The sequence below is a fragment of the Gouania willdenowi genome, chromosome 20 (genome assembly GCF_900634775.1).
Source record: "Gouania willdenowi chromosome 20, fGouWil2.1, whole genome shotgun sequence".
Classification (NCBI taxonomy): domain Eukaryota; kingdom Metazoa; phylum Chordata; class Actinopteri; order Blenniiformes; family Gobiesocidae; genus Gouania; species Gouania willdenowi.
The window spans coordinates 17,959,019-17,971,965 of NC_041063.1; the positions used below are offsets into that span (position 1 = coordinate 17,959,019).

At 38.1% G+C, this 12,947-nt stretch overlaps 1 protein-coding gene across 9 annotated transcripts in view; it reads right to left on the reverse strand.

Moving 5' to 3' along the window:
• arfgef1 (ADP-ribosylation factor guanine nucleotide-exchange factor 1 (brefeldin A-inhibited)) overlaps nt 1-12,947 on the reverse strand; it is a 62,511-nt gene that overhangs the window by 45,888 nt on the left and 3,676 nt on the right. The window lies entirely within an intron of this gene.

Below are 12,947 nucleotides of genomic sequence, written 5' to 3' on the forward strand. Positions count from 1 at the left end.
GTGAAAATATCAAAAAAAACTATAAAGGTTTTGGGAACATTTTGATACTAGTGCTCTAGGTTTTGTTTGCATGTTCACACCGGCCCAAACGAAGCAGACTTTCCAGGTAAAAAGGATTAGTCTGTGTGACTCGCTCCCTAAGAAACATGCATTGGAGGAACCATTCCACTCCTGAACTAAAACTGAGAGCAGAAACCTAAAAACCATAGTTTTTTGTCTGTTTGAGTGCTCACTAAGCTGAAGAGTAGGTCAGCCAGAAGCTGGCTAATCATTTCTCAATTCCGCTGTGTCGTGAAAGCTGTCTCCAAACCAGTATAAGAGCTAGAGTGGGTAGAACTGAGGTTTCTGAGTGGCAGGAAGTGCACGGAAGTCTACATTGATGAAAGCCTGGAGGTGCACATTCACATCCAGTACTTACAAAGTTCCAGCAGAGACCCTGCAATGTTTGACATTCAGTTGCATAATATTACTATTAAACTGTTCACCTTTTCAGGCACTGTAACCAATGCACTTAACATATGTTTACTGTAGATAAAATAGGGAATGAATTGAAAAAATATGTTTGTTTAAGGCTTTTTTTTTTTTTTACTTGTTTTTATTTACACAATCACACAGTACAAATAACATCATACAAGCATTTAATATCATTCTTAGCGTACAGTCAGTGTCATTCTTTACAATTTTTCCATATTTCTGAGATATATATTTTAGATCTTATTTTGTAGGGATGTCCCGATAACTTTTTCACTTCCGATATGATATCGATATTGCAGCCTTGCAAATCGGCCAATACGGACATCGAATCATACATACTTTTATTACTTATTTTGTAGTGTGGAATGTTAGAAAAGACTTGGTTAAGTGATGTCACTCAAACAGAGAACAATAGTCAGCAACAGTAGGTTACTTTGTTGGAGCGTGAACCACAGTCACCAATGGATAGAAGTGCTGGAGCGGAACATTTTATCGGAGCGCTTATATTGGTGATTTTAGATACAGTCCGATAAAATCCGATATTCGTTTTCTGGTTGTTCGGGACACCACCATTATTTTGTATTAAAAAGTTCATTTTAGTGGTCGAACATGAAAAGCTCAGTTAGATGGATTTCTGAGTGCATCCTAACCCAGACCTTTCCCTAAACATGCCAAACTACACAACTCACTCACACGTGCTGTCCCTTAGAGGAGAAAAAGCTAAAGTGCCTCATATTGTGCAGCTGTTTCTTAATAAATGTGCCTGTGTGGCATTTTTCATCAGGAAATTTAACCTAGCATTGTCGTCCTGGGCCGACTTTATTGAGATTAATATCGTATATCGCCACTTTGAGAAAAAATATAGAGATATGAGTTTTGGTCCGTATCATTTAGTTCTAGTTTGTCACTTCAGACTCACTTTATCCTTTCACCTCAACATCTACATACAGATGCAAGTAATCAGGAAAACATATTGTATCTTACTTTAATCACATTAAATGCAACACGTCTTTGTGTCAAGTGAAGACACCTTAAAAACATCGGTATTCCTTATAGACCTTGGGCCAGTGCTATCAGGGCAAACCTGATAGGCCAGGTTACTTTGGGATAACAATGTCTGAAACACGACACCTCAACGACGTAGGTTAAAAATACATGAGATGAGGTTGTTGAGAGTCATCAAGATTCACCTAGGCTCCCATCAGTTATTCAAACGTATGAAGGCACTTGTAAAATGTGTGGTATCTAAATAAACAAAGATGAACTGCACAGGTTGAAGTGTCTCCTCTTAAATAAGTGGCAAAAAAACGACTGCAGCGTTAAACCTGATCACTGAACTCGACAGTTTTCTGTTGTGCTTTGTGTAATATGTGCTTCAGAAGGGGTGCATTAGTGATCCCCTTCTGAAACGCATGTTACACCGACGCCGAGCTTTAGCAAAAGCTAATCGTGGCTTAGATATCGGCTACACAACAGTGTAGTCAGCCTCTCTCTGAATGCAAATATGGCATTACAATAGATAAGGCTGATGAGTCGGCATGAGAGGGATTAAGGAAAGTAGTACCGGTAGCTGGGTTATTATTAGCGCAGAAACCTGGGACAGAAGAGTATGTCTGTATCATGCAGGAAAACAAAAGGCCTGGAAAAGTGTGAATAAATAAAAATCACAGTAAGTCATGCAATTATCACTGTATGATGAAGATGGTTCAGCAGGGTGTGACGATGTTACATTCTAAAAGCACACAGAAAGAATCGGATTTAGTCGTGTATCAGGCCCAAACTGTCCAAACAGCCTACACTCAGTCACCTTCTGCTGCTTAGACATTCAATAGTGTCTAAGCAGCATGCAGCATCACCCTGCCCGAGTGCCGTGACAAAGCATTCCTCGGCGAGCAGCAGCAGCATTAGCTGTGCTGTGCGTCCTGCTAAGAGTTTACGCCACAAGGATGACAGCTCGCCAGACTGGAATCACAGCCCTCTGGGAGTGCTTACACACATTTAGTTAATGTTAGCGCGCACATTCAACTCATCAGAGATTTTGTCTGAAGGTTTTTGATGAGGAGGGGGTTCGAAGAGTTTTAATGAAGATAACATGTTATAGGTACTCTGTAAGGATTAAGCTCTCTCAACCACATGTAAAGAGGCTTAAAGGGTTCAGCATGGGCCTGTGAGACAATGAATATGTTGACTAACAGGAGCAGAACCTTTATCCTTTATGCTGGATCAAAAGAGGAACTACAAAGTAAGCAAATATAATGGCTCAAACTGCTCCACTAGCCAACTTAAAGCTGATATCTGGAGTTTCTGAAAAATAAATGTATATGTTTGATTCTTTTGAAAAAAAACACCTAACTAGTCTTTTATTATGGTCTACTGCCAGTGGTCATACATTAGACCCCTATACAAATGGAAACGGTCGCTGAGTGCGCCCAGCCAATAGGCTTCGACTTCTGTTTTTGAGACTGTCAATCAAAGTGAATGTGGAACTGTGCACGGAAACAAGGCCGCGCGTCACAACAGCAAACAGGTAAATATGATTTTTGGCTCTTATCTGACCCATAGAGTCTTCAGACCTATATCAATGCGACCTTGTTATGTTCCGCGATGCGCACGTGGAAAAGTAGAGGCGTGGCTTCTGGTAGATTGGCAGAGGCAGTGGGAAGAAGTGAGGCTGTTTAGGGCGGGGCATCAAGACGTTTCTCATAAACTCCGGATATCAGCTTTAACTATCTGATAATCGTGTAAAGCAGGGGTGTCAAACTCATCTTAGTTCAGGGGCCAAATACGGAGCAATTTGATCTCAAGTAAGCCACAGATTTTACGCGGGAAAATGAGTACCAGAAATTTCAACCTTAGTTTACACTTCTACTTATACATAAAACACAAAATATGTAAGAAATCAACTATATCCAAGCAATAAGTAATAGATATCAGTCCCAACAGGGTCTTCACGTTAAATTTTCTAGATTTTGTGACCAATTTTTACTTAATTAAGGGAAATATTGTCATAAATTTGAGGAAAATTTCAGGATTTTGTAAGAATCAACTTTCACATTAAAAATGCCTGGGATCATGCTATATAAGCACCGGGTAAACTGTGAGCCCATACAAATAATGTTGAGTTTCATTTACACTATGATTCCTGTTTTCTCTGTTATTTTTACTTTCTCCTTGAAAATCCTTTTTTCTTTCATATGTAGAACATATTACTACGCAGTGTTATTCTGAAGATCGCCGAGATCAAACTCCAAAATTGTAATTGATTTGCCTGAGAACCATTAAATCACAGCCAGCTCTCTTGCTACAACTTCAATGCCCTTTAAAGCTGCCCTCAGTAAATTTTTATTAGATAAATTCATAGTGTATGTCTCATAGATGAATGAATCAAACATAATTTACTCCAAAACAGGGAAAAAAGGTTCACACTTTAGTGCAATGCATTGTGGGATGTGGAGTCCCGTGAACGGATGCATAAAAGTGTTTGTACGTCATTTCTGTGATTTCTTGTATTGTTTTTTTTGTCTGACAAGGGGAACAATGATTTTCTTCTTTGTTCTAGTTTATTCCTAGTATTCCCATGACATCAGAATGAAGTAATTTAATCACTTCAATGCACTCATTACAGCAACTCCACATCCCACAATGCAATGCACGAGAATTTCAACAAACGGAGTGCTTACGATGGAGATGAAAACAAACATTTAAGCGGCAATTTCATACTTTTTCCTTTTCTTTTTGGAGTAAATGATGTTCGATTCATTGATCTATGACTATGAGGCATACGCTTTGATTTTGTCTAATTAAAAAATCATTGAAGGTATCAGCAAAGAAAGGTGTGCAGATGACTTGAGATCTACAAAAAAGAAAACACAAGCAATGCAGTGCTTCAGTAAAGTGTCAAAACGGCTGAGATTTTTATCTCAAAAATACAAAACTCGCCTTTTCTTTATTCATGCCGTCAGCTCAGCTGGAGGGGGTGACCGAGCAGAGGGGCCGGGTTCGGAGAACGATTCTAAATGAGCAAATTAATCGCAGCTGTGGCGGGTTGATTGATTTGCTCTTCGTCTGTGCTCTTCAGTGAGCAGCTGGGATTAGACATTAGTGTGAGCATCAACCGGACTGGTAGCAGTCTATGAACAGTCCCAACAGCTGGATGTTGGTCAACGGCTAACTAAACCACAAAACCAATGTAATAGGGTATGAAGTAGTGTTGTTGATGGATTCTAGTCCAACTCTTGACATTTTAGTCAAAGTAACTGCCCTATATGGGCTGAAACCCAGCTATTACAATCAAATTTAGCTATTGGCTGAAAAGGCCAACAATGTTTTGAAGGCAACTACGTCATTAACCAACATTTGTGGCCCCGCCCCTCCTAAAAAAAAAAACAAAACAAACTACTGTCTCTGAAACCTGTATCAAGTAGGCTAGATGAATAGGTAATTAGCATATTATATCATTTGTTTGTTTTTTGAAGATGTTAGAGAATGACTGGGCGTGTCTTAACTCATCCAAGAGCCACGCCCATAATAATGTGAATCTCCAGCCTGGATGCATGTCAGACAAGCGTATATGAATAAGCTTCATCATCTAAAGAAGCCAAAGTGTTCCGCCCACCTGGGCAAGTTGTGCTACTCTGGTTGGATAAACATTCATTTATTAAGAAGAGACATTTAGGCAGCGCAGAATCCATGCATAGAATATCAATTAAACGGTACATCGAAACTCATCAGTTTTAAGTCACAAGCAGCATACTAAAGCTCAAATCTCATGAGATCTCCAACATGTCATCAATTAAGACGCAGCGGAGCTTGCACATGTTACATCGATGGGAGGGAGGGAGATAAACAGACGGCTCTCTAGAGATGCTCAGCAATACGTCACATCGGTGGTGAGAAAACGGCTCAATGAGAGGACTAAATATTGACTTTAGAATCACAAAACCACTGATGTTACGCTATAAAGAAATACATTTAACTCTCCAATAGTAAAGCTGGGAGATTAAAATTTTCAAAAAGAAATTAGGAATTTAATATGAATGCAACAAAAATATCAGTTCTAAATAAATGTGGTTTCACTAGGTGATACAAGTCAACTGTTACATGATAATAATAAAAGATAAATATGCTAAAGTAGTAAATTACAAAAAGGCTCAACTATGTAAAGAATTGTCAAAATAGAAGATTGAGACACATTTTCTATTTAAAGACGTAGGAGTATAAGTAAAAAGAGTAGAAAGTATGTTGGTATGCAAGTAAGATTTAAAAAAAAAAAAAAAAAACAAGACAAAAAGAAGAGAACTGCTCCACACAACAGCTGATCACTACCGATTTTCTTTTGCTATCCGCACAACTCTTATCTTTTTCAGCCAAAAAACTGCACATTACAGTAAAACTCATGGGTATTTAAGCGGCTATTGTGATTGTGAGTCAGATAAACACTGTTTCAGGGTGTGTGTGCGGCAGCAGCAGTGGAGTCAATCAGCTGCTTCAAACACTGACCGGAGCTGCTAAGTTGCTTTCTTCTCCTCTTTACTACTACTTATTACAGGAATAGTCCATTCAAGGTGATAGTCCACTGTTTTGCCCAACTGCTGCATCGCATTGGGTCACAAACACGTCAGATCATCTCAAAGGCGATAACTGCTCCCTGGGAAACTACGCCTTGGCTGCCCACTGCTCCTCATTGAGGGGTTAAATGCAGAGAACACATTTCATGTATGTAACTTTACATATATGACAATAAAGTATAATATATATTCAATATTAAACCACAGTGTTTGTTTTTCCTGTGAGATGGTATGAGAGGGAGGAGTTCATATTCTTATATAGGGTAGGAGGAGCCAGGATTGTCAGGAGGAGGAGTTTCTGCTAGATGACGTCACCTAGCATGAAAAATCCAACTCGCTCATTTGGAGCTGACCTTTTACAAAATGTGGAATAACAAGCGAGGTAAGAAACAGAACTTTTTAAACATTAGCCCTCTGAATGAGGATAAAGAGATGTATATCACTGTAGCAAATTCCCTATAAAGTCCCTTTAATATTCAAACTATAAAAAGCACATGCTGACCTCAAACTTAATAAACAGAGGATAACCACGGTGATATTTTTGTGTGCTTTTGATCATCTTTCCACAGGTACTACAGGTAACTCTACAAGACCAACTTGCCTCCTTCCTCACTGTTTCTAAGCCTTTGGATGCGCTTCGACATGGATCTTGTGGTAGGACCTAACCACAGCACACATAGTAATAAGCTGAAATCCAATTCAGAGCTTGATAGGTTTATCTAAAAACAATAGGGATTACAGTAAGTGTCCATGGGCTTCAAACAGGTATGAGAGAGAGATGGAGAACAAAGGAGATCCTATGAGCAGAGGCAAGATGAGCAGGATACAGAACTACTGCATGCATGTTTTTTGTAGCTAAATGAGATTGCGATGGAAAAAAAAAAATGTAATCCTCATCCAAGGTCCAAGTTCAACCATATTACCTCAGCAGAGATCATAATCACATCTCTGGTGGTTTTGTATTCATTAATCAAACACACGCGTTTTCTAAAACAACCTACGATAAGAAGCACAATAACAAAGACTGCACAGCTAATCCGTGTGTAGGTGTCCACCTCCTCCACCACCTCCCAACGGATAAACACAGGGCAGCTGGGACCACCGCTGAGTGCCTGAGAAGAATCGGCCCTCTGACATTTCTATTGTCGGTGATGGAAGCAAATGTTGCACAGCAGTAATTAAATTTGGTCTAGGAGGAAAACGACACACTGGGTTGTCTGGACTACCTAATCGGCGTGTGCTTATGCATGTTTGCGTGATCTACGACTGTATGTTTGTCTAGCCGACCTTTTCCTTTGTACACGAGGCCCAAGATAGCCATTATTCTCTCTTTCAATGTGGAATCAAGCACCAATGTTAAGTTGAGGTTTAGTTTATTCAGACAAGGTTTTTCAGGGAATCTTTATCTCCCGACATATTTCGACTGTCAACTGCCAGTCTTCGTCAAAGGAGTTCTGCTGATTGCCTTTGATGGTTACTTTGAAGTTTCACTTGACTTCCATGTAATAGTTCCAAGGCAATTCATTTTGCCTTCTTTTTGAACAGAATGTTAAGTTGAGGTTTTGTTTATTCAGACAAGGTTTTTCAGGAATTTTTTATCGCCAAACATATTTTGACTGTCAACTGCGAGTCTTCGTCAGAGGAGTCCTGCTGATTGCCTTTGATGGTTCCTTTGAAGTTTCACTTGACTTCTATGTGATAGTTCTAGCGAGATTCATTTTGTCTTTTTGTCTGTTCAAAAAGGGAACAAAATGAATCTCGCTGGAACTATCACAAGCACCAATGTTAGGGTTGTCCCAATCCGATATTGATATCCAATATCAGCCAAAAAATGAACATCGGATTTTATCAGACTGCACCTAAAATCACCGATATAGGCTCTCCGATAAAAATTTTCCGCTCCAGCACTTCTATCCATCGGTGACTGTGGTTCACACTCCAACAAAGCAACCTACTATTGCTGACTATTGTTCTCTGTTTGAGTAACATCACTTGATCAAGCCTTTTCTAACATTCCACACGACAAAATAAGTAATAAAAGTATCTATGATTTGTCCGGAAATCGTATCGCAAGGCTGCAATATCAGTATCATATCAGAAGTGAAAAAGTTGTATCGGGACATCCGAAACCAATGTCTCTGGCCAAACAGTCACAGTCAAGTGCGTTGGCTCAAAAAGATTTTTGTATTACACCCTTTTTTGCTGGAATGTATTACATTTCACTCAAAAATTAAAGATTGAGTTTTGAAATGTATTACCAATCAAGAAAAAAACCTCTACCACTGTTTGAAACAACTTTTCCTCTGTACTGAAGTCTGGCAACCAGCGAATAAAGAAAAGCTACCTCGTCGTAAGTGCTCCATATAAGTATCTATGATTAATAACATCATCTCACGTTGGACAGCTCCTTAAAACAGCCTTGGTTGCTTCTTGGTACCACAATGATTAGTTCTAAATATCTTTAGATCGATGCCAGATAAATGATACAGGTAAATGCCAGCACTGCTTGATAAAACAGTCACTGACAAGCTGACACTGATAGGAGGGCTTCCTTTATTCACCTCATCTGTTTGCACTATAATTAATTTATCACTCACTGACAAAAGGCTTCGGAGAAACAATGTATTATGTATAAATGTATCAGTTTGTGGGAAACAAACACGAGATTAAAAAAAAAAAAAATATATATATATATATATATATATATATACATATAAAGCTTTAAAACTTCAAAGATGGAGAAAAAGATCTAAACCTGTAATGTTGACCACTTTATCTGAAGGCCAGTTAGCCTTTGAGGTCACATCTGGATTGTGGTGGAAACACTGAACCAATGCTTCGTATTTGTTCCTTCCTTTCTAACAAGGCCCAGAAGTACTAGACTGGACTGAGAAAGAACTTGTCAGCACATTTATTTATACAACATGTTGAAAATCTATTAATAAAATCTTTACATGGACTAAGACACATGATTAGCCCATTCCTGGAGTGCTGTCCATAACAATACGACTCTTATTCATTTCTCGCTGCACTTGACTGTTAAGACTGCCCTGCACTAATCTTAGAAAAAACAGAAAAGATGTTCATAATTCATCAGACTTAGTTTGGAATAGATAGAAAAAGTTCAAAAGTTTAAAAAAATTAATTAGTTAAGTTGACAGTTTCTAGCCTTTGTTAGGATATAAATGTGATTGGAAACATTTTTTTTATTACCTTAAAACTCAAATTTGTCACCAAAAACCATTAGTTTAGTTTAATAATTATTATGACTTGATGTTTCTGGTAATTTTTATTTTTTTTTTAATGTGGTGTTGCTACAGCTGCACCCACTCATAATAATGAGAGATACAGTTTATATTTAGTTTCCAAAGGGAAATAACTGAAGAGGAACGCTTTGATTTGATCTAACCTGCAAAGAGTTACATTTCCTTCTTTAGGAAGTATTATAATTGTATGTTAATGTAATTCAATTGTATTTTAATGCAGTTTGTCTAAATGCAAAGTTTGTCTGTAGCATTGTGTAAATATTAGGTGCTTTTGCACAGATGGTTAAACAAACCCACAGCAAAGCGTGGATCCTTTCTCGTCAGACTTTTTGAACTGTGTACGGTACATCCTAAAAAATAAAAATCAAGTTCAAACATAGCTGAAAACTGTCGTCGCTCTCTGCGATTATGCTCTCTCGTCCCCAAACAATGCCTGCCAGTTTTGTCAGCTGGTTAACCACTGCTGGGCCTCAACTGCATGCAAATTAGGAGAGAAGCAGCTTGACATCAACTTGTGGGATTTCTAACTCCCTGTCAGGTACGAGGAGGAAGCTGGGGAAGCGGTTGTCATGCTTACAAACAGTAACGGACAGAAGCCCTAACATTTTAGTATTGGGAAACCTTGGTAAAACCCATTCCCACCGTCTATTCTTAAACACTGATGGGCATGTAACATATTTTGTGGGTTTTGTTTACTTGCTTGTAGCCTGAGTAGGGGATCAAAATCGCCACTGTGCGATTTTGATCCCCTACGGCAGGGGTCACCAACGTGGTGCCCGTGGGCACCAAGTATCCCACATGGACAATCTGAGGGGCCCTCAGGAGCTCTAGACACCAATGAGCTCCATCTAAAATCTGATTTACTTTCCAGGATTCAAACTCGCAACAATAAATACATATGAGAGATGTAGTTAGTACTTAGTAGAGTTAAATACTGCTCTTTTAGTATTACATTAACCATCTTTAAATGTTTACTTTCACTGAAACATTGCGACAAATGTAGATTTGGTGTATAGTCAGTGGTATGTAATATATAATATGATATATAAGATACAGTTTTTAAAAAGCAAGGTGGATTTTCATAAAATGACAGAATTGTTACATTTTACATGTGTTACACGATTAGTTAAAAGTTGTTTGTTAGTTGCTAGTAAAATAGGAAGACGATCATTTTCTATGAAATCTAATGAAAATGAAACAATTGAATAAATTAGGAGAAATACGGTGAAGTGTTGCATCTTGAAACTTAAACATTTCCTACTCGCCTTCTTTATTATTGTATACTCTAAGTTGAAACAAGGAAAGTTTGGTATTGAAGAAACTCTTTTCAAACTGGTAGCCCTTTGGAACTATACAGTATCTATAAAGTAGCTCACAGTTTCAGAAAGGTTTGTGACCCCTGCCCTACGGTGTGATGTCGCCCCCTACGGTGTCTTTCAACCAGCGTAGGGGGCTTTTCTGTTGTTTTTTCCTTTATTTAATCAGTACGTCGTAATAATTGTTGCACACTTGGACACAAAAGGGACTTCCAGGCGTGCACGAGTTGTTTTAACCGAAGAAACACATACTTTAGCCACACCGTTTATTCAATACAGGCGATTTGCTCGGATTCTCCCGTCTTCACCTGAGGACCCCTGCAACTACTTACTTTGTAACCCATAATTACCCTCCAATATAAACAGTGTGCTTCATAATATAAACAAAAACAATCAAATAAAACAATAGAAAAATATAGAATTAAAGAGTTGGGGGTCCCAATATTACTCCGGGTCCAAGATAATACCTTGTTTGAATTTGTAAAGTAAAACTTTGAATCAGTCTTTTGAATAAAATGTTATTTCTTGCCTATACAGTGTCTGAATATATTTTTGCCGAGAACCTATACCAAGCAAGCATGAGTAACTCTAATTACATTAATCATGACCCTTTACCAATTCAACAAATAACTTTTGGCTTTAAAGTAAGGCAGTAATAAAGATAAAAATGTTAAAAAAAACAACTTTATTTTGCTCTCAGAGAGTTATGATCCCCCTACGCTGTAAAAAACAATCCAGGTAAGAACCTTGTACAAGCTTTAGACATACTGACATTTAATATGTTCAACTTGGTGCCTCCAGAACAGAAATATGTGATAATAACAGAATATTAAGCAGTCTAAGTGCTAGGGTATCTAGGTCACTGTGACCTCTGTAGCTGACCCTCAGATCATAAAAACCCCTCAGGGTGGAAATAATGAGCATCGTGTTCAGCTCTTTACATGAACACTTAAAAGAAAACTAGTTTAAATTCCACTTACTCACACTACTACACTCAGATTGAGAGGGTTATTTTTAAAAGAATCAACATGAACTTCTCACATCAGAAGGAGAAGGCTCGATTGGAAATTCATCCACAGCTGCTTTGCCAGAAAACTCCCAGCAAGTGACAATCCAAACCCTCAGTGGGGCCATTGAAGCCAAAGGGCCTTTGATATGTCTGTTACCTGTCAGTACCTCTCTCTTTTTCTTCTTTGTTATCAGACAGTTTCTCTCAGAGACGCCGTGTGATCCACAGATAATGGGAATATGTAGTTTTTGTTGCGCTATGTGTGAACGAGAAACATCGGAGACTTTGTAAAAATGCTGTGACATTTTGATAGGGATGTAACGATTAATCGTAAGGCAGTTAAAAATCGATTCATAGGTATCACGATTGACATCGATACTTTGAAAATTGATTATATATTTATCCCTTCTCTTTTCCAGCAGTGTACCGGCGGGCGAAATCTGCTACTATTTGCTTTCTGGCCGCCTTCTACTCTTACATGTTAATGTTACATGTTAATAAATGATTCCTTACCCCTTTAGCACCGAAAGAATATTTGTAATATTGCGTGAATATCTGTAAAAGTCACGTTTTTCTATTAGCTCTGTCTGCTAGCATAGCATCTCCTCTTCACTGCCAGATTAGCTGCATGCCAACTGATCACTGGGTTACCAGCGCCCTCTGCTGGTCTAAACAAATATCTGACGTAAATCAGTGCAATTACGGTTTTTCTTCTTTTTAAAGTCCAATTGTTAAGGCACAAAATACATTTTCAGTTGCACTTTTCAAAAGAAAAAGAACTATTATGCAGTGTTGCATTGTTTACTATAGAACCGGAATTTAAATTAATAAGCTTCTTCATTTGTATTATTCCTTTATTTATTTCATTCAAGATTTATTTTTAGTTAAATTGCATTGTTTTGAATAGTTTATCAAGGGATTATTTTGACAATTAAAAATAAAAGGAACATAATACAGTATTTTCGAGTTTTTTTTCCCAAAAAAAATAAAGGAATATTTTTCAGTCATCATTTGACTACAGTCCCATTTTGTAAAATAAATCGTGAGAGAATTGTATCGTGAACCCAGTATCGTGAATCGTATCTGGAGTTGAGTGAATCGTTACAGCCCTACATTTTGATAATAGGTGGAAAAGGTCAGAATGTGAATGATTCTGTTGGACTGTGGTGATTCGTCACTTCTCAGATAAACAACAAAAGCTAGTTTTGACCAAATGGGACCAATGATTTTTTGGTGAACACATGAGGAGAAAGTTGCACAAGCTATCTCTGTGATGTCTCAGAGCCCTGCAGGAGCAAAAGGGAATTATATAAGT